At 40.1% G+C, this 21,080-nt stretch overlaps 2 protein-coding genes and 1 long non-coding RNA gene across 3 annotated transcripts in view; all 3 read left to right on the plus strand.

Moving 5' to 3' along the window:
* LOC145447014 (alkaline ceramidase 2-like) overlaps positions 1 to 21,080 on the plus strand; it is a 454,308-nt gene that overhangs the window by 272,082 nt on the left and 161,146 nt on the right. The window lies entirely within an intron of this gene.
* LOC145447026 (uncharacterized) overlaps positions 1 to 21,080 on the plus strand; it is a 185,021-nt gene that overhangs the window by 80,041 nt on the left and 83,900 nt on the right. The window lies entirely within an intron of this gene.
* Positions 5,451 to 11,781, plus strand: LOC145446750 (uncharacterized). Its single transcript, XR_013917339.1, has 3 exons — positions 5,451 to 6,800; positions 7,243 to 7,403; positions 11,346 to 11,781. It is a non-coding gene; the product is annotated as an uncharacterized LOC145446750 (long non-coding RNA).

Genomic DNA, 21,080 nt, shown 5'->3' on the forward strand with positions numbered 1-21,080 from the left:
ACGAAAGATCGCACTAAACCAAATCACAATATTTTTAGTCACGAATCATCAAAGGTTCATGTTTTATCTTCATGAACTGGAAATGTGACGTAATAGCTGATCTTCTACCGCATGGTAGCTTTTAAAAGGGATGTGATAGTGTAGTTTGTTGAGATTTCAGTGTTTTTATAGCAGTTTTAGGTTGAACTTCAAATTCTTATAACTAAAAAAGATATGTGGCACTGAAATATATTGTAGAATACTTCAAATTCCAAAATGCCGTCGCGGGCCGCGTGTTTGAGACCTCTGGCCTAGGCCAAGGTGGGTGTCTGATTTCATAAGACGCCCATTTACATGGCGGTTTCAGTATAGATAACTAACCTACAGATGGATGCGCAACACGTGATTCAGGGTCAAGTGATGCGACAACGGCAGCTTTGTTGTCGGTTCATAGCATAAAACGGCAACGTAATTGCTAATCCCATAGATGACGGAGTAACAAGGCAATCTCACTTTTACAGTTTTGACTCGGGTCAAGAGAGAGGGAGGGCCGTAACAGCACTTCGTCAGTCCCCCTAAAAAAGCGATTGTCTTGGGCACCCCAAGCCTGATAAACCAAACTTCTTGGGACTAAGATATAATACCTAGTTCGAAAGATTTTGTTGAAAATAAATCTACCAAGCGTGACGGTGGTGTTTTAACGGCGATCTAAATGTACGCGCAATTCATTTTACATGAATACAATAACCCACTACATTGATGAAAACATATGTAGCAAACGTCGCCCCGTAGCGCGTCCAAAAATTTCGAAATTTGACACATTTTGTAGAATGGTAATTTGCTCTGAATACTCTGGCGGACTGCTAGTCCTTTCAACGCAAGTCCCAAGCTATCATGTAGATCTGCATTCTGCATGTAGGAAATGTAATCTTTTAGTAGGACAAATATTCAAACTTCACTATCTCTTTGAGTATTGCGCAAGCTGGTAACCATTGTAACGCCAAACATAGGCTTAAGTTCTAGCTAGCGAGTTCGAAGTTTTTCGTATCGCTAGAACTTTACAAACCAGTTTTCTTATTAGCTCAAGCTTTACGATTACATGCATTGTTACTCATTTTTGGGTATAAAAACCTACGTTTTCCCTCTATGGTCTCCCCTTGAGACTTGAGATTCACCTACGCAACTCTGACGTACGCTTCTCTGATAGGCCTGAATCTGTTCATCATCATCATCATTGGTTTATTAGCAATTTTATCAGTTCAATACACCACAAAAAATGCGATACAATGAATAGACAGGAAGATGTCGAAGCGACTTGGATTTGTCAATGGAATCGGACACTCACCTTGGCCTAGGCGTAGTAAAGAGGAGGCATGCACACTGAATGAAAGTAAAGAATACAGTATAGAAAAAGAAAGCGACAAGAAATAGGGCGGCATGTCATGGGAAGCGAGATCGATAGGTCAGTCGTGGTCCGGTAATCTTGAGGATGGACTGTATTTATTTAGTAGTAATTGCTTGTATTTCGACTTGAATGTGGACATGCTCGTCGACTGTCGGATGGCCGGCGGGATACTGTTCCACACATCAGGTCCGGCATATTTGATGGAGCGATGATCTTTTCGGTCGATCATATGATATTTGGACGACGTGGACGCGCGTGTGTTGTACTTGTGCGCTTTTAATTCCGAGGTAAAGAAGTCATTGAAATATTGGGGGCAACGACCGCAATCCCAGCAAACACCCGATCTCCCACGGACTTACGGGTACGTCCACAATTGTGCCCAGTCGTCCCACGTCCCACTTTTAGTGACTGAGGACTTGCTCAGTATGTCACAAATTGACGTCCAATTATGTAACTCCAAGAGACCCCCAGAGGAAGTAACTTTAAGAGTGCTCCTATGCCAGTCACCAATGACCATTCCAGTGGATGTCATAATAGTGTGATGCCTTGATGCCACCAACACAGGAGTTGATTTGGATGTCCTTACTGGGAAATCGTTTCTATGAACTCAAATGTGCATTATTCTGCAGTCAATGCTGAATAAGTTGTGTTGAATACAGTCACGATACAAGTGAAATCTAGTGGAGTGAAGCCGTGAATGTTGATATGGTGTGACTTTCTCATCGCGTGGAACTTCACAAGCCCGGCTGTCGATCATTGCGGTCGCACAGTGCTAAAGAGGCTCGATATAATGTGCGATACAGAGACACAGTGGCTTATTTTATTGTGACATTACTGGGTCGAAAATGCCCACATCAGGGGCAAATACTCGTAATGCATGTGAAATATTCCGATATCAGAACTTGATAATCGTCATGATGGGATTGTGATGACTATTCCAATCACGGAACAACGCAGTAAGCAATCCTCTCGGCTATTTCGATAATGGAGTCGAACACGCCTGTTGCTTCAGATCAGAGATGCCACTGGGATATTTCGGAAAAACCCAGATGTGGAGGCGAAATAAACCCAGAAAAACCCAGATCCTATATTTCACTCAAAAGACATGAGATAGCTGTGAAAGTGGAGCCTGATAGTCGTCGAATACACTCATACAGTCATTGAAGCCTTTGATATTGAATTTACAACAGTTCATAATACACATATTGCTTGGTTAACACTGCGAATCGCACAAAAAACATGTTGTTTTCCTTTCGACACATCACAATGAAACTATTGGGGCGCAGCGTGAATACCTAATAGTGTACCGGTACTAATTATATCATCGCGCTACGAAAGTTCAATGCAATGCCATTCATTCCCTATTTCTAAGGATTATTTCATGTATTTTCAACGACCTGAACAGATTGAAAGTTGCTTTTGATTGATTAATCCTACGACAATCACTTTTATTTGGAATAATCACAGACCAATGAATAGTGGAAATAGATAACTGCCAAATCGTGAAATTCAGGGTCAAGGTTCGATTGTGCTGATAACCAATGGCTCTGATTGATTAACTTGCTAGGGGTGTCCAACTAACTATCTCTCTCTCTCTCTCTCTCTCGGAGTGTCCCTGTTGGAACTATATATGTACTCAGATAACAATAGGATTATATTAGCCGGATCATCACCGGGTCTGTTCATGTGCTTGTGCATACCCTACAGCAGGGGTGGGCAACATACGGCCCGCGGGCCGGATCCGGCTCGCGAAGGGATTTTGTCCGGCCCGCGGACAGTTTTTCGTCTTATATGATAATTAGGGCTGGGCACAATGATTCGAGTACTCGAATCTGAATCGAGTAATTATTTTAATGATTCGAGTCGAGTAGCAAAAGACGATTTTTTCGAGTACTGAAATTATACGCTCGTCGCTACTGAAAGTTATTTTATCAGCGAGAATAATGGTTTCGATACTATTTTCCACTGTGGAAGCCTTGAAACCTTGATTGGCAGTATCGCAGTATACGAAACATATCGTACAAAGTTACGGCAGTACCAAGGTATCCTGAATGTGATGGATAACAGGCATTATATTATTTGTGGTGGCACAAAAGGTACGTATTTGAACTTTGACATATTACATTTTGTTGTGACGTCATAATGAGTGATACTCGAATACTCGACTCGACTCGAAGCATAATACGTGATTCAGAATCGAATCACTCAGATACTCGATTTTGCCCAGCCCTAATGATAATGTGGCCCGCGGCTACAGTCTGCCGAGATACCCCGCTACTTGCTTACTGCGTCAAATTTTAGTGACTGTATGTTATTTGTATGCGCAGCGTGCGAGTGGAGCTTGCACGTAAGTTCGTCGAAGCGAGAAGACTTGCATTATCGGCATTTATGATGTACTCAACCCTAATATCGTTTGTGGTAATCATGGTGTTGGTAGACTACAATGGTCATTTACACCAGACCGATATTTCTAATTTTTGATTCCGTAACCGCCGACTTGTAGCACGGCACACTTGTAGGCATTTTGTAAGACACCGTTTATGCCAGGGGACGCCAACTCAAAACGGGTCGTGGGCCGCTTTTCAAATTTCGTAGATGCCGCGGTCCGCATGAATTTAATATCGAGATAAAATAGGTCACACAGTTCAACAACGACGCTATCTCATCACCTACTCATCCCTGATGAATTGATATATTGGTAAATTTGGGGTATACCGGGCTTATCGAACACCTTGAAATATGAATTAGGGATTGCACCGTGAGTTGATTGAGCACAGCATAGTGTCCTATAAGGTGTGTACACAAGCAAATCTCACGGCTCAGTGAAATAGGTCTACGTCACACTTTCCCTTTGGTCAAAGGCAATTTGGCGGTAATTTTTTACCGGCTTGCCAAGCATTAAAATTGATAAAACGTGTATCAATCGAAAGCTATCGCGGTATTAATTGCGAAAATATAAATTCTATTCTGCTCGTGGTCCTGGAACCCCCCAAAATCAGCTTCGAATGTTCCATCGTAACGGAGTTTGGTATTGTGACGCCACTATGTCGTCTGGGAGCGGGTGAGGAGCAGAGTAAACCGCAAGCGTATTGGCCATTGTTGCGCAACCGATTGAGCAATGAGCATTCACACTCACTCTCGTGCGCGCTTGCTCCTGAGCTGCTCAGACGGCATGGCTGCGTCACAATACCAAACTCCGTTACAATGCAACATTCAAGGCTGATTTTGGGGGTTCCAGAACCTCGAGCAGAATAGAATTTTATTTTCGCAACCAGCACCGCGGTAGCTTTCGATTGATACCCGTTTTATCAAATTTAATGCTCGGCAAGTCGGTCAAAAACTACCGTCAAATTTCCTTTGACCAAATGGAACGTGTGACGTAGACCAATTTCACTGAGCCGTGAGATTTGCTTGTGTTCACACTATATAGGACACTATGATCAGAGAGAAGCAGACATGGCGGCGCCTATATGACAATGCTGTTCTCAAATCCACATTATATCCTCGTCCATATCGGCGAGAACTGGCTTTGAAGTGGCATTACTGTCGTTAAAATACATTCATTAAATACGATTTATTCCTTGTGTATGTGGATAAATGGGTGAATAATGTGTCGATTCAGCAATCCGGCCCTCCAAGTACCTAATTTTCCTATATCCGGCCCGCCGACTGCAGAAGTTGCCCGCCCCTGCCCTACAGTTACATGATATTTATCGACACATGCCGAATTGTTCACGAAGTGCCAAGTTCGCTACTGGCAATCGTCCTATATGAACATGACTTTCTGCGACCTGGAAGTTACCATTCAATGAAGCTCCATCGCATCAAGCCGAAGCCTCTCATTTCAGTAGGGAAATAGATTCTCAACACTCTGTCGTTACAAGACCAGCAAAATCCATCGACAATGGCGAACTGAAGTGCGTGCATTTTACGATATCTAATAATTAATTTTCGAGCTTAAAATTGACCTGGCGAACTGGATGTTGAAAAAAACCCCGATTTCAAAGATAAAAACCCAGAAACCCAGGTGATGCTCAAAAAACCCAGATCTGGGTGGAAAAACCCAGGAGTGGCATCTCTGCTTCAGATTCATCCAACCATAAAACCAGAAGCCTGCCTTCTTCTATTTGGCGAGCATCGCGCATGCGCCGCGCGTGTAATTCAATTTGATCACCGTATGTAGCAATGGCGGAGGGACGAATTATCACAGTAATGGTTTAGTTCATAATTGGAAACGTTAACAGCGTGGACTGTGAGATGTCTCTATCATGAGTACCGGAAGGGCAGGGAGCTTGGTATTTGAGTGCTATATTTAATAAACAGCAATAGTCTCGATCATCATGAACTGCTGATGCGATATAATGAATTCGATTATATGATTATAGTGACACGGCTGTAATATCACCTACAGACGGAATTGATCGACCCGCTGCTAATCGGTAACTCATGCAAGCCGATAATTCTTGTAGTAGGCTACATTTGATACTATATGATAATGTATTGATCATAGAAGTCTGATTTATTGTGCTCTGTTCCATAATGTCTCACAAGCAATAACTTGCCATTTCATGTGCATCTTGTGAAAAGTTTTACAAGGATTTCCTAGGACTGCAGGACCCAATCAGCAAACCAGATGCCGCATAAAGTAATGTACCGGTATTTTATAACATATCGGTATATACTAAATTTTGAAATGTTATGTATAGGCTTACAGAAATGTGGAATGTTCCTTTATGGAATGTGAGATTGCTGAATTTGTGGATGCATGAAGATTGTAGCATCACATTAACATCCATTTTCGTATTTTTGTGTCCACAACAGTATATAACCATAACCATCTATAATAGCGTTAATAAAATAATTGAGGCTTTCAGTGAACATGTAAGAATTTTTGGCAATATTGGTTTATATTTAGGGTATTTTAGGAACAACATTATAATAGTTTGTTAGCCCATCTTTAACCTCGCTCTAATCAAAGGATACTCAAACACTAAACCAATTATAAACTCTATAAACTTAACATGTTCATGGCCTGGTGCAGACGGGTTGTTGGCAATGTTACCGCAATGTTGGCACGGCCTCCGTGCATACTTTTATTGCTTGATTATAACTTTCGATATTAGTATATATACACGGAAACATTGCTTACATTGCAGCAGTATCAAAAAAGTAGGCTATGGATGGGCCCTAAGGAAGGCTGATTGCTCATGGTCATCTTGCCGTCGATAAGAAAACACAACCTTATTATCAATGGATTCTTACTATATATGGATGGGACATATCTGTGTTTGTGTATACAAAGTTACTTCATTTCTACCAGGAGACTAGATATTGAACAGGCAATGTTATGTAGTTCTAAACTTCAGAGGAAGGCGCCGCAGTGGTGCATTGTTCATGGATCAAGATGTTAAATTATGTAAGTTGAAGTTACGAACTATATATGATGATTTATGATATTTCATTAATTAGCAATTTATTACCCTGAAAAAAGTGCCATCGATGATGCGGAAATATACAATTGACAGTGGTTCGCAATCGAGCTGCTAAAACGTGCTGGGTGGAACTATAATTTTATTATAAACTGCATTGTTATAGTGGCACAGAGCGTGTAATTTCAGTAGGCTGTCTTGAAAATAGTCACATACTTGGCTCGAATCATAAGAATTGATAGTCGTTCGAGATTTGAGTAACCATACCAATGTGCTCAGCCCTACTGATTAGTCATTGTAGTGAGTAGAATGTGCGAATGGTCCAGCTTGAACTTCATTGTCTTTTTTTTACAGGATATTCTAGATTCCTGGCTTGGCTTCTTGACAAATGGCTTCACTACAAACATTATAATATCTTTGATTATTTAGATCGGCAATGTCTTCAATTGATAGTGTTCAACAACGTCAAGAACACTGTACAAAGTATGTCTTGATGACTGGAACCAAAAACGTTCGGAAGAACTACTGCCACATGGAACAAGCGTTGCTGTAAAATCGTGGCTGCGTCATCCTCAGGAAAAAGTCAAAAGGTATAAAACATTGAATACACTTCATGGAAACCAGAGGCTGTGAAAGTAATCATCTTTTGAACTGAAGTAGATGTAATGTTATGGATTTATACACACCTAGAGGTAACAACTTTAAAGTTGCGTTAAATCTACTCGAAATGGAAGTAGATAATGCACTTCTGGAAAGTATACTAATAATAAGTTTGAAAAAGTAGATTTGGTCGAGGTGTTGCGTAGGCATCTTAGCGTTTAATCATAGTTGGTGGTCAAAGTACATATTGTTTGCACCGGAGTTTAAATAGTTGCAACGCCTTGAATTTCTACTGTACAATTAGCCATTTACCAGGCTTGTAAAATTCACTTCAAAATGAAGTAAAAAGTTCTAAAAGAAGATTTTGTGCTCTATTCTATCCCAGGGGTTCTTGAACAGGGCCCGTAGACCCTTTTGTGGTACGATATGCATCGTGGAATTAGACCTATATGCTGTGGTTCTCGTGCTATGCGCAATTTTATGTGAATTGACTATCTGATTTTAATATAAGTACCATCAGAAATTGTGTTGAAAATAAATTTTGGGCTGCTAGAAATCTTATGAGTAGCATGAAGTGTGCGATCGCTAAGGCTAAGAAACAATGCTATTACTATGGCTAAAGTTGTTGATATGTTCCAATAATAATCGAAGCCAACATCTAATTCTGAATTAATTTGACTTTGGTAATGACAGTAGCAACAGCCTACTTATCACGACTATATCAAAACCCGGATTAGGCTACACCGCTCAAATGCTCTGATACCAGATCAAATTTCAGTAGATTTTAACCGTTTGGCGCCGGCGTGGGTATTTTTACCCATTGCCGTTAGAGGGAAGCGTACTGTATCAGAACCACTTTATATCCCGTTCTAATCGTGCTAGGTCGTTGCTGTTTATTTCTACGGATAGATATTGTTTGTGCAAGTTCATTGATACCATATTATTTGATATATATTATATCTAAGACGTCGAAATCGGATATCAAATACCGTAGATAAATATGTTGCAAAATACACTCTTTCGGCAACGCGCGCGTCATTGACCACTCTCACATAACGTACTGTATGTTTTGTTCTAGCCGTCTTAGAGCATAGTTGTTTCTTTCTGTGAAAAGCTAGTGTCCATACAAGTCCACACATATCTTTATATCTGATATTAGTTACATCTAAGCTGTTCAAAAGCTATGTGATAGGCCGCGTGACAACAATATCCGCCGAAGCATCATTTCGCAGACGCGCGTTCCTCATACCCGTCATATACACTGTCGTACATTTGGTTTTATTAGTCATAACCAGCAGTAGTTTGTTGCTATGAATAGGGATTGTCGGCTTCTGTTTTTTTTGTTGCTAAAACAACGCTAGTTAGCTCCACACCGCTCAAGGTTGCATTTGAAAATCGGGAAGCAGTTTCCCGCAGACTACCGTACCAGCTTCAAGCAGATGGATGAATATCCGTCACATAACGTGATATATATCGTGTTCTAATAGCCATAGACTTTCATAGATTGTGTCTGTGGATTGTTCCTGCCTATATTATTCCAAATAACGGCTAATGGTCAAGTATAATTCGAAATACGCACAATATTACTCAGCGATTATACCTATGCAAAAGCGTGCATCTGGATATACAAAGAGCTGTCGTATGTCGATATATATCTTACGTTGTAGTAATGATAAGCATTGGCGGTTTGTCTCTTTCAATAGAACTAGTCAATCTCCACCTACAAGGCCAAAATAAACAACATTGGTTATGCCTAAGCCACCCCAAGGCCGCTTCTGAAAACCGCGAAGATAATTCCTGCAGACTACCATACGCTAGTCTCAAACGCGGGGACGAATATCCGTAATATAAAGTGATATATCCTTATTTCTATTAGTAATAGACATTCTTAGATTGTTTCTGTAAAGATTACATGGCCATAAGATTATATCTACATCAGACTAACAGCTAATAGTCATGTATATATATCGCAATAAGACCAATACTACTCAGTTTGCATTCCCCGCAAGCGTGTGCATAATGTTTGTATGATGGGCTATAAATTAACGCCATAAACCTTACGTTGTAGTGATGATATGCGTTTGTGGTTTGTCCTTGTGGTTAGGGCACGACAATCTCCGTTTATCAATACTAAAGTGACCCATTTATGTGCTTTATAAGCTCTGTCAATGACCTGTATCTAACGCTACCTAATGAATATATGCGCGTCACTCGCTCTCTCGCCGATGACTCACTCACTCTGCGGTCTGGCGCGTGTTTACGGTGCAAACAGGCTGCACTGTATCTAATGCAGAAACAATACTATATGGCGTAATAGATCGTCCGAGGCATCTCTATGACCATGCTTTCCTCACCAATGCGATTCATAAGATCCTACTGTCACCACATATCTATATTAAGATCTGTAAAGAGCACAGTAAAGTTATTCCGTTTCTCATCAACGTTTTCTCAGCTTGCTCTTGATATAAGTAGCCAGGCACGTCGCTTGTGATGATATGAGTGGCGCAGTCGGTTGCGCGTGGAAGTTTTGAATCGAATGATACCTTGGTTAAGGTGTTCGCATCCCACTAAGGTACCATTTTTCGATTTTGAAAAATGAAGTAAAATTTTTCGAAAATTGCAGCCGGTGCCAATCGGTTAAAATACAACTGTGACACGTCAAAGGTCCACCAACTGAAATAGTATAACCCAGAGTTTGATGATGTCATGATGCATCCTATTGCATCATCTCTATAACTCATTATTTTAACAAATTATGCCCAGCACAAAAATAATTTTATTGAAATATTCAAAACTGTGATTTTTTCGTGTCAAACGTGAATAATACAATAGTAAATTATATTCTCGAGATGTTTGTGGAATGCCTGTCTGCAAGCTCCCGTCAAATAAGGCCTACATGGAAATTATACATTGAATATCCCTATCTTGCTGCGTCGTCAAAAATCCGGAAATTGACCTGCGACCACATTTGAATTTGAAGCCTCTGCTCTATATGATGTGACAACATTATGAACAAGGAAAAGTTGAAATATCTATCTCGTATGCGAATTCGAAGAAAATGAATACCGGCTCTACATCATATCGAAGAATGTTTTTTAGATTTAAGATAATTCCTATTTTATTGTACTTTGAGACAATACATTTGTCATTCACACGATCGTGCGTAGCTACGTCCTACATGTGCCGTGTTCTGCGATATGACGAATCTATGTTTTTAGGCCTCGCAGTGGTACATAGAATCGGAATTCTAATTCTTGTTGAATACAATTTATGTACCCTAAAAGATCATCTGTTCCGACTTATCGTTGCTCTATTCAGATTCGTGGCAAGCCCTAGTTGTAGTAGGTGATAAGTTCCAAATAAAGGTGGTCAAAGTATTCATCGTTAGTACCGTACTAAATAGTATAAATAGCGATTTACAAGACATCAAACTACTTCCAAGTGTCGACATGGTCAAAATATGGAGACTTGAGGAATGTCGTAGTTGTATGCTTTTAAACAGAGATAAGGAAAGCAATCATGTTCAGCACTCAATTAGAAATATTTGTAGCGTCAGTAGTCTAGTACAAGTAAGAGTAACGCAATGTATTTCTACTCGGGTTCAAGCACTCAAGCAGCGATATACATGGCTTATCAAAACTATTTTAGGTAAAGTAGAAGTTCTGGAAAGTACTGAAGTATGTACTTGAGGTGTTTCCACAATATAATTTGATTGACGGGTTTCATACTCTGTATCACAACGTCAGAAGCTCCCGTACTCGAGTAGACATTGTAGTATCGTCATAAATTATCACTCAGCACAAGTAGAAGTAGCGGATCACAATTAATGCATGAGGGAATAGAAATTGAAGCAGCTCTGACGCAAATTTCATGTGCTATGTCAGCAGAGTGGCTCTACAAATGATTTGCTGACATTGTTGTATATGTTTCAGGCAAAACAAAGACCAAGAAGAAAACTGTTGTTGCAACCAAGTTTATTGCGAATACGCACTCGCGCTCTTAACATGATGCGGTGCAAATGATGCATTGTTTTATAATATGCAATGTAAATTTTACTTATGATTGCTCCATGCTTTTCCCTGTTTTAGTTGTATTAGCAGTTGTACTTTTTCAAAGTCATGTGACACGTTTATTTCTAATTTCATGATGCACTTCAATTGAAATGTTTGTAATGGTAATATAAAATTGACTTAGAACTTGCTGTTATATGCAAAATCCCACTGACACATTTATTCGTAGTGATTTCCTGATCGATTTTTCACGTAAGCCTGAACTTTGTTTATCAGTAATAGTTCATTAGTTAATGTTGTACTTGTATTTTGCAATTGTCGTTTTACAGTAACCCAATATAAACAGTTCGTTAGTTTATATGATGTTGAATTCCATGTAATTGCACCAGGTTAGGAGGGGAGTCCTGATATGGTAATCCTGAGGAATAGAACAGGTGGTAAATGACATATCCATAGGGAGTCACGTCGCGTCCACAGTAGGTCTGACGCATCCATAGGGAGTCACGTCACGTTCACAGCAGATCCAATGAGTCCATATGGAGTCGCTTCACGTCCATAGTAGACCAACTCAGGAAGTGTTTAGGACGCTTCTAGTAGTCGACAAATCCACTCCAGGGAAGTAACACTGGGCGTCCTGCGTCTTTTCCGCAGGAAGTCAACTGGACATCGGGTGTTTGCTGGGATGGAACTGATACATAAACTTGGCGATTTCTAGTTTCCGAAAAGTACAACACACGCGCGTCCACGTCGCCCAAATATCATATGATCGACCGAAAAGATCATCGCTCTATAAAATATGCCGGACCTGATGTGTGGAACAGTATCCCGCCGGCCACCCGACAGTCGACGAGCATGTCCACATTCAAGTCGAAATACAAGCAATTACTAATAAATACAGTTTATCCTCATGATTACCGGACCACGACTGACCTATCGATCTCGCTTCCCATGACATGCCGCCCTATTCTTGTCGCATTCTTTTTCTATACTGTCTTCTTTACACTCATTCAGTGCGCATGCCTCCTCTCGCCTAGGACAGTGGTTCCCAACCTTTTTGACCTCGCGGCACACTTCGAAAATTAAAACTAGTTCGCGACACACTAGCACAGTGGTTCCGAACTCTACCATAATGCGTATAGCAGCAACCATAGTTTTACAGAGGTGGTCACTGACGAAGTACTGCTACCTTTTCGGAGCACTCAAGTTGGCGTTTCTCTGCTTGAGTTTTCTTTTATCTCTGCGGACATCTCACAAATATGCCTACGTCTACGAATGGTATCATTTGACATGGGACTCGTTTTCAATTCTTCTCAAACATTTTTTTACAATTTTATTGCAGGCCGGAAGAAGAGCTTTATCCGTTTCCATGTGAGGTTTTGAATTATCAGCTATTACCTCTGTTACCATATAACTGGCCTGCTGAGATATCGTTCAAACTTCAGGTTCAGCTTAATTTCATAAGATTGACTTGACAATGAAGTCTGCCCACTACCGCATTGTCGATGTAATTAACCGTCGCATCGAAGAGTCCATCACGATCGCCAATAACAAATACTGAGGTGTATTATGAATGCCAAACGCATTTCCACGCAGATATAATAGCACCTGTGAGGATAGTATACCTCAATAGTCTTACTAGCAGCCACCCGCAGTTCAATTGTAGTTCCAACAAACGGGATAATAAACCTCAGCGGAGGGGAATTTTGTAACTGATATAATTTGATCAACTTTACTTCTCAATTCCCGATTTTGTCGCCTGCAACATAACATTGCGCACTGAGCCTTCATTTTAACTGCAGTGCTGGCACGCTACCTAACAATCGAGTTGTGAATGGCTATGTTGGCAATTCTAATTTTTACAGGTGAACATCACTTTCAAATGAGTTCATTTCTCGATGGTAAGAATGCCTTCCTGGGTGTTGGAGGTTTATGTAGGCTCCTACTCGTCCTACGATCTGCAAAAGCAGTGCCTTACAAAAAGTGGGCCGTGCTATAAGTTGGCATCTCAGGAATCAAAATATGTAATATCGGCATGGTGTAAAATGATCATCGATGACGAAGGCATGGCAAGAATACGACTACAAATAGAAGCACAAAAAGGTCATCAACCTGCGTCATGTCCCTGTTCTGCCTCCGGTTGTGATGGGGGTGGCAAGAAAAAGGTGAACACTTCGGCCACACCTCAATATCACGGTCCAATTACCCGAGTTTAGTTATCACCGTCCTAAATGCTACAGATGCTACTATGTGGGCAAACTAGCATATCACACCCATTGACGGTGGAGGCCCCAGTTTGATTCATGGCAGTGCAGTTGCAAGTAACAAAGCGTTGCAGATTTATTAGATTATCCGCCCCTATGCGCTGCTGTGCTCAGAGCGTCTTTACAATAAAAAGTCCAGAGAAAGACTCAATCCATGACCTAACGGGGATGCCAGATTGAAATACTAGATTGAGATACCGTAACTACGGTTGCTTCGGCATCCTTATATATATATATATATATATATATATATCTGTTCATTGCATCGGATTGTGCATCGCGTGTCTTGATCGGGTAAATTCAATACAAAAACCAACAATGACACACTCAAAATTGGGATTTTTCCGACATAGTTTACCACATTTTCTCGCGGCACACCTGAGCAGTCCAATTGGCACCAGGGCCGTAACACCACTTTGTCAGGCCCCCAAAAAACTTGAGTCTTGGGCTTCCATAGGGTGATAAACCGACCCCCCTCCCAATCACGTTGTTCGCTTTTGCCACGAAATTACAGTTGTACTGTATTGTTCAGTTAGCCAGCGCCAAGCGCGAAAATTTTTTCATAATTTATGATAAAATCGGTCAATAAGACCGGGAATTGCACATATATTGCTATCAATTTCTTCTTGTCTTCTCTACCCGCGTAATCAGATTTACCGGGAGAGCTGAGTGAGGTGTCTTTGAAACTGTAGAGCCCGTAATAGTAATTAAACATCTTCTGACGGGTGGACTCGTTATTGGTACGACTTCGTTACATGATGTTACTTCGTGACCTCCTGTCTGCTATATCAAAAAATATAGGGTCGCCCAAACGTACTAAACTAATAGATCACGCGATTTCAAATTGGTATTTCTTCACTGGCATCTAATTTTTCCCTGCGGGGTGGTATTTGTCTTGTGAGGTTCAGACTACCAAGACAGGAACATTCGGCGCCAGTCATTTAGGCGCCTATGAACAAATAAACCTATATCTATTTCGTATATATAACGAAGTTTTCGGTCACCGTAAGGGCAGTCCTTTTCGGTCAAGGTTTCTCGCTGACGATCGTTCTGGCACGCTTCTTGGAGTCACGTGATACATGATGGCCTAATACTGTATATGTCTTGGTGCGTCGTGGCGCGGTAATGGTCAACGCCGATATGCCCATTTCTTTAAATCTTGCGTGTTTTGTGTTGGGGGAAGAGTACCCAATAATCATAACATTTGGCAACTTGAAATCGCGCGCAGCGCGAAATTTTTTGAAAAAGTTGCATAAAGTTTAAAAAAATACCCTATAAATTTATGCTAATTCACCAAAAAATTTGGGGCCCCTTTCGAGCTCGGCCCCCTCCCCAATTGGGGGGTTTGGGGTGCGGCAGTTACGGCCCTGATTGGCACACTAGTGTGCCGTGGCACACCGGTTGGGAACCACTGGCCTAGGACAAGGTGGGTGTCTGGTTCCATAGACAAATCCAAGTCGCTTCGACATCTTCCTGTCTATTCATTGTATCGCATTTTTTGTGGTGTATTGAACTGATAAAATTGCTAATAAACCAATGATGATGATGATGATGAAGTATAAAGTGTTTACATAGCTCAGTGGTATAAACCTATAAACCCCACTGAGCTATATAAAGTATAAACCCGCATCGCAAAGTGAAAGGTCGAAGCTTCGGATCACTGCATTTATATCGTCAAGACTTCGACATGGAGTCGGCGAGTCCACACGAAAATTCGTCTCGAAATCCTCTTTTTGAAAAGTTTTACGATAGCTTATACAGCGGGCATTGAAATTGTGTATAAAATATCACAATTCCGCATCTTCTCGAACCATAATGCCCGGAGTACAGATTTTCAATAAATTGCAATCTTCAACGATTTTCAGATCTGGCAAGAAGGTTATGTCTTCGTGTTGCCTATGTTTGATTTGTTTTTTAGGTGTGTGCCCTGTGTAGCGAATTGATTACTATCGCAGATCAGCCGAAACCCTGGTTTTATCTCAACAGGTCATTTTAGATTGCCGATATTAGGCAATGGAGTATTATCAGTATTGCTGTAATTACGACACACGGGCCAAGTCTGAATTTCGTATTAGAGAATTCTCTCATCAACAGTCATAACCTTCCATACCATCAAACTATATGTAAGGATTGCTAACTTTCTGGTTTTATTGTGTGCTATGGCGATAAGGGGGCACGAAATATTCACTGTCGTTAAGGGAACGTGTCTAAAAAAGTTAGAGAATCAGTGGGCTAAACTAAATCTTAATATTTCAAAAATGGATGTACAGCAGCTCTACACCGCAGCTCTACCGCTAACTCTGATCATGTGGGCGAAGAGAGGTATTGCCAGCGCCGATGCGCCCCGGATCTGTGTTATTCGTACCATAAATCCCGACAAACCGGTGCAAGATCCATATGCCACACACCGTTACCGTGCATGTGACATCGTTATGACGTTTCGCCATGTAATCTTTTGATACTAGTACTACCGAACCTGTATAATGACATTCTGTCTTGACATTGACAGTTCATGGCATCATATAGTAATGGGTTTCTGTTTTGATGTTGATAGTGTTTCTATACTAAAACGAGTTACCATTAGCTTTCTCATAGATGCTGAAATGATTACCGTCACGCCCATAAGAAATATCTGCAGCTTTGAGATTATAATTACTTCTCCGTACCGGCATTCCTAAGTAAGAATCCGAACCAATTTATACCCTGTGTTTGTAATAGACTAATAGTCCTAGACACACAGCTGCCATATGAGGCACGTCCCACTAAAAGAACTTGAAATCTCAACGTGCTCAGTATGTAATATGGATGTATGCATAGTGCCATAGGCCTGAAAAATATCTTATTGAAATGCGAATACCATCTGTCTTATCTGGGGCCTGGGGGAGTTTCCTCTTTACAATATAGTCTACTTGATGACACAGAATTGTGAGTATAAGTTACTATATCGAACTGAAAATTTGTTGTGACCTCTTCAGACTGCTGTAGACCTTGGATATATGCCCATCAGGTCATGTATATCAGAATATAATCAGTGACTGATCAACATCCAATATATCTACATACGTTCATACAAATAGCCTATGCTAAGAGTTTTGCTCGCTGACCAAACGAAAGTCAAGTATGGTCCAATATAATTTGTCACCAGATTTGTTTTATAGTTTTGTGTGTATCTATATTATATCGTCGCTGTGGAATCAAAGTAGCTTTTTTACACGTTTTGAGATATTAACTTGAAGTTTTCATTTTCTTTCGGGTTTATCCTTGCCATGATTATCCTTGAAACAATGTGATAAGCATAAATATGGTCAAGATATGGCCGAAAAAGGTGACAAATTCACAAAAATTGATTTTCGTTAGTTTTTAAAATTAGCCTTCAAGTTTGAAAAATAGACATAAGCTACTTTGATTCCACTGCGACATAATACGTATGATACATAGCATATAGGATTCCTTCTGATTGCTTGTTGCACAAGAGTGGCTTGATTGAATGATACGCCAAGCCTGTTATCGCAAGAACCCCGCACATATTGTCGACCATCCATGGATACCAGACATAGTCTTTTTGCTCAATGGTGGAATCGTCACGCCCAATTTAGGCCCAGTCTGGATTACTGACGGACCAGTGTCTAGAAAATATAGTCTAATGGCGCATTTAAGATGCCTGGAATTATTATTGGTTGAAGAATGCAAAATTTTCCCAGAAAGACTTTTTGTAGCTAGCCCCTAGCCCTATAGGTTACTTTTTTGTTTGGTACAGTATATGCTTTCTGTACTTTTGTTGTTCGGAAAACTTTACGGGGCAGTCAATTGTGTTAACTCTAGTGCGCTGCGCAAGTAACTGAGTGGCATGACTGTAAAATCGGATAGAGATGATGTATAGGCTAATGTTGACTATGAATTATGGATATCGATATATCTCTTGAAAATAGTACTTGTCAGGATGTAATCGGTTTAATTGATATCAAAACTTGAATCTGTAGGCCTAGGGATTTGAATGCTGAGCTAAATGTTGGTCATTGACCGCATGGGTTACTTGTGGAGACTTGAGTTGAAGCAGTAGTTCTCGATCTTCTTGTCTTTGCTGACCATTTTTGGATCGTCATGGAGCCATGCAGACCCCCTCGAGTTTTCTTTTGAATTTAGCTGTAGGCTGGTGATAAACAGCAACAAAATGTATTTTCTTGAAAATAACATCATACTATTTGTGTAGAGATTGGGTAGACTTTTATTATTTGGAAGCAAATTCTGTAGCCGCATTTCTTGAAATATGTGATCGTGTCTGGGAAATCGGCGTTTTCGAATTGATGTGAACGAGTGCCGAAAATCCATTTACACAAAGATAGCTGGTCACGAAAGCAATAATAACGAGCAATGCTTAAGGTTTGACCGCAACATTATGTGAGCCAAATTTTTTTAATGAACATAAAACGTCCAGCCTAGTCATTTCTATTTAGCAGCTGATCTTGAAGTTATTCTGTAATGTTGGTTACGTATATCACAAGGGAAAATGTATTTTTGCTAATATTTATTTTTTGTAAACACCAACAAAACATCTCTAAACAGCAGTATACTTATTCCAGTGGCCAATTGGCAATTTGGCAATTGAAATTAGTTTGCACAGTAGGATATTTCACCCCAGACGGCCATTCTGTTGATTTGAGTTCTGAAGTTTTAGCATGCTAAACTGTCTCGTGATTTCCTTAATTTAAAGAAATACAAATTAGGTTATCAACCATTTTGCAAATTTAGAGGTTTCGCGGACCCCCTGAAAATACTTCGTGGACCCCCAGTGGATAATCACTCATTTGAAGCGACATGTCTAGCCAATCGATCATGTTCATTTTGTTATCATAATCAATCCAAGAAATAATGCTGCATAAATTATGAAAATAAAAATGATGGCAGGGCTTTAGTGACGGGATGCAAAATCATGAAAGTGAACTGCTGTCCGTTTGCAATACAAAAATAGGCTATGTTTGAATTAGATTTAGAAGAGCTTCTTGTAGGTACAGAACTTCAATAAACAATTGAATACATACACTATTCTATTGAATAATCTATTAGTGATTACAATAAGATAATAAATAAGGCAAGTAATAAGAAGAATACATTGTCGATTCATAATGCAATACACATACTCGCTAAATGTTGCATTGTCTGACGTGTGTTTCAATTTGTAGATGACGATGATGAGTACAGACATTTGTGTGTCGTATTGAAAGTGATATTATGTCACGTAGGCTATGCCTTTCTGCGATCTGAGATATAGCCATGTATTCTACTACAGCGTTGCAGGATTTGGAAAATCGTTTATAAGTTTTCCTACATGTGCCATATTTGAGTTGATGTGTGAAAGCTCCAATTAAATCGACTCAATTTTAAAGACCATGAGAATGAGATTACCCTGACAATTAATATCATTCAGAGTGATTTGCCCCTGTAGAAATTATTTGCTATTTCTTACCATACATTCTGGAACTTCACTGTGTACTTGACACACAGAGCCACCCAATGCCATCATTATGATGAATTTAGATCAGCAATATTGATATCCTTGATAGCCACATGCTAGTTATACATTTGCTCATACCGTATTTTGTTTCTTGTTTGATATCATTGAGGGTTTAGCTTATCTAATAAGATGTGATTTTACTGGTAATTTTAATCATTTCGCAATATAATCCCACCCCATAAATATTGATATAATGGAGACACATTCCCTACTGTCATCAACGACTGACTGTGTTGTAGGTCTGTGCAACATGAAATGTGAATTGACGCATCCAATTTACAATACGAATTGAAATTATCCTGAAAATAGATTTTATGTATTTGATGTTATCCATACCTTGTGATACTTAACTATGGTATATGTAGGAGTTATAGATAAATCCGACTGATAGTTCTAATGGCATGGAAGCATGTTTTTATTTGACCAATTTAGAACTCCTCATATATTTTGAGTGGTGTGCTACTAATATAAGAATAAATGACTGGTTTATCATCAGAATTGCATCATATTCAGGGAGGCATACTCCCATATTGGAATCAGATAAAACTTGTAGCAATTGCCTTTAAAAATCATCTCAGCACTTATAGTCAGGGTTGCCATACCGTCCTTATTTCTAAGATTTGTCCCTATTTTGAAGGGCCACGTCTTAGAAAACTCAACTGTCCTTATTTCTAAGAAATGTCCTTATTTTCGACTTGCGTCCTTATTTTGTCTTATTTTCAACCGCTACAGAACTTCGATCGTTTTCCTCTGGTATCTCTGTTTCATGTTGCATAATATTCTGAAATTAAGCTTATTCGTCGAGATTTTATGACATCATAAATGAAAGGAACTCTCGTGACGTACACACCACAAGATTTGACTTCTAAATGGTGAGATAGCAAGGGCAGTGAGGGGGGGTACAGCAGTTTCGGCTGTACCAAGCTACCGCAGCGGACGTCATTTTGGCAGTAAACATCAATGCCAGGTTACTGCTGTTTGGTCCACAGCAGAATAAGCTCAAGCTGTGGGGAAAGCAGCATTTATTGCGTAGTGAAAAAAGGCGCAGTGCAGTGGACACATTGGTTAAAAACTAGTAAAGCTATAAATCATTGATAAATTTCCCCAAATTATATTGCACTTGCGCATATAGTTTTAGCTACAAAGAAGACTAAATCTGATTAGTGAAATAAACAGGCATGAAAACGTTTTTCGTGTCGATTATGAGAGAGAATTCAACGGTATCTAATGAAGATTGAAGGGCGAGTGTTTCGCAGATAGCAATGTCTGCAATTGTGACATTAACCTGCGTGGAGGCCATAGAAGAGACCGCTACTTCAACTTACATTGATACCCCAAAACACAAGAAGTGTGTCATGATGATTAATTTGAGCCAGTCAATGAATAATTTTTCCACAAGTCGATCAGCACCAACGACCTCAGACTACAAGGCAGCAGCTGCAGAGGGTACCTAGGCATTCTATACTGTCAAACACCAGCAATCATTCCTCACCAATGATTACACATCGCAATTGTTCAAAGGAATATTCTCCGATTCCAACATTGCAAATAAGTTTTCTTCGGCCAGGACCAAGACGACAAGCATTGTTACTGGAGTTGTTGCTCCATACGCTCAAAATGATTTGTCTAAACTTGGTGTGCAGCCTTTTTCCATCTTGGTTGATGCCTCGTCTTAACGAGGTGACGAAATTTGGTTTATCACCCCAGGGGCAACACCAACGGTATTTTTTTTTGGGGGGGGGGCTAACGAAGTGCTGTTTCGGCCCTAAATAAAGGTAAACCTAGAACTGAGCTGCCGCGAGATCCATGAAGCACTTTCTAATAACAGGGAGTTGCTGCGGAGCAGATTGTTTCTGGCGAAAAGTATGGAATGTGATATGCCAC

Source organism: Botryllus schlosseri, chromosome 9 (assembly GCF_051294905.1).
Source record: "Botryllus schlosseri isolate E-star chromosome 9, Bs_hap1, whole genome shotgun sequence".
Lineage (NCBI taxonomy): Eukaryota > Metazoa > Chordata > Ascidiacea > Stolidobranchia > Styelidae > Botryllus > Botryllus schlosseri.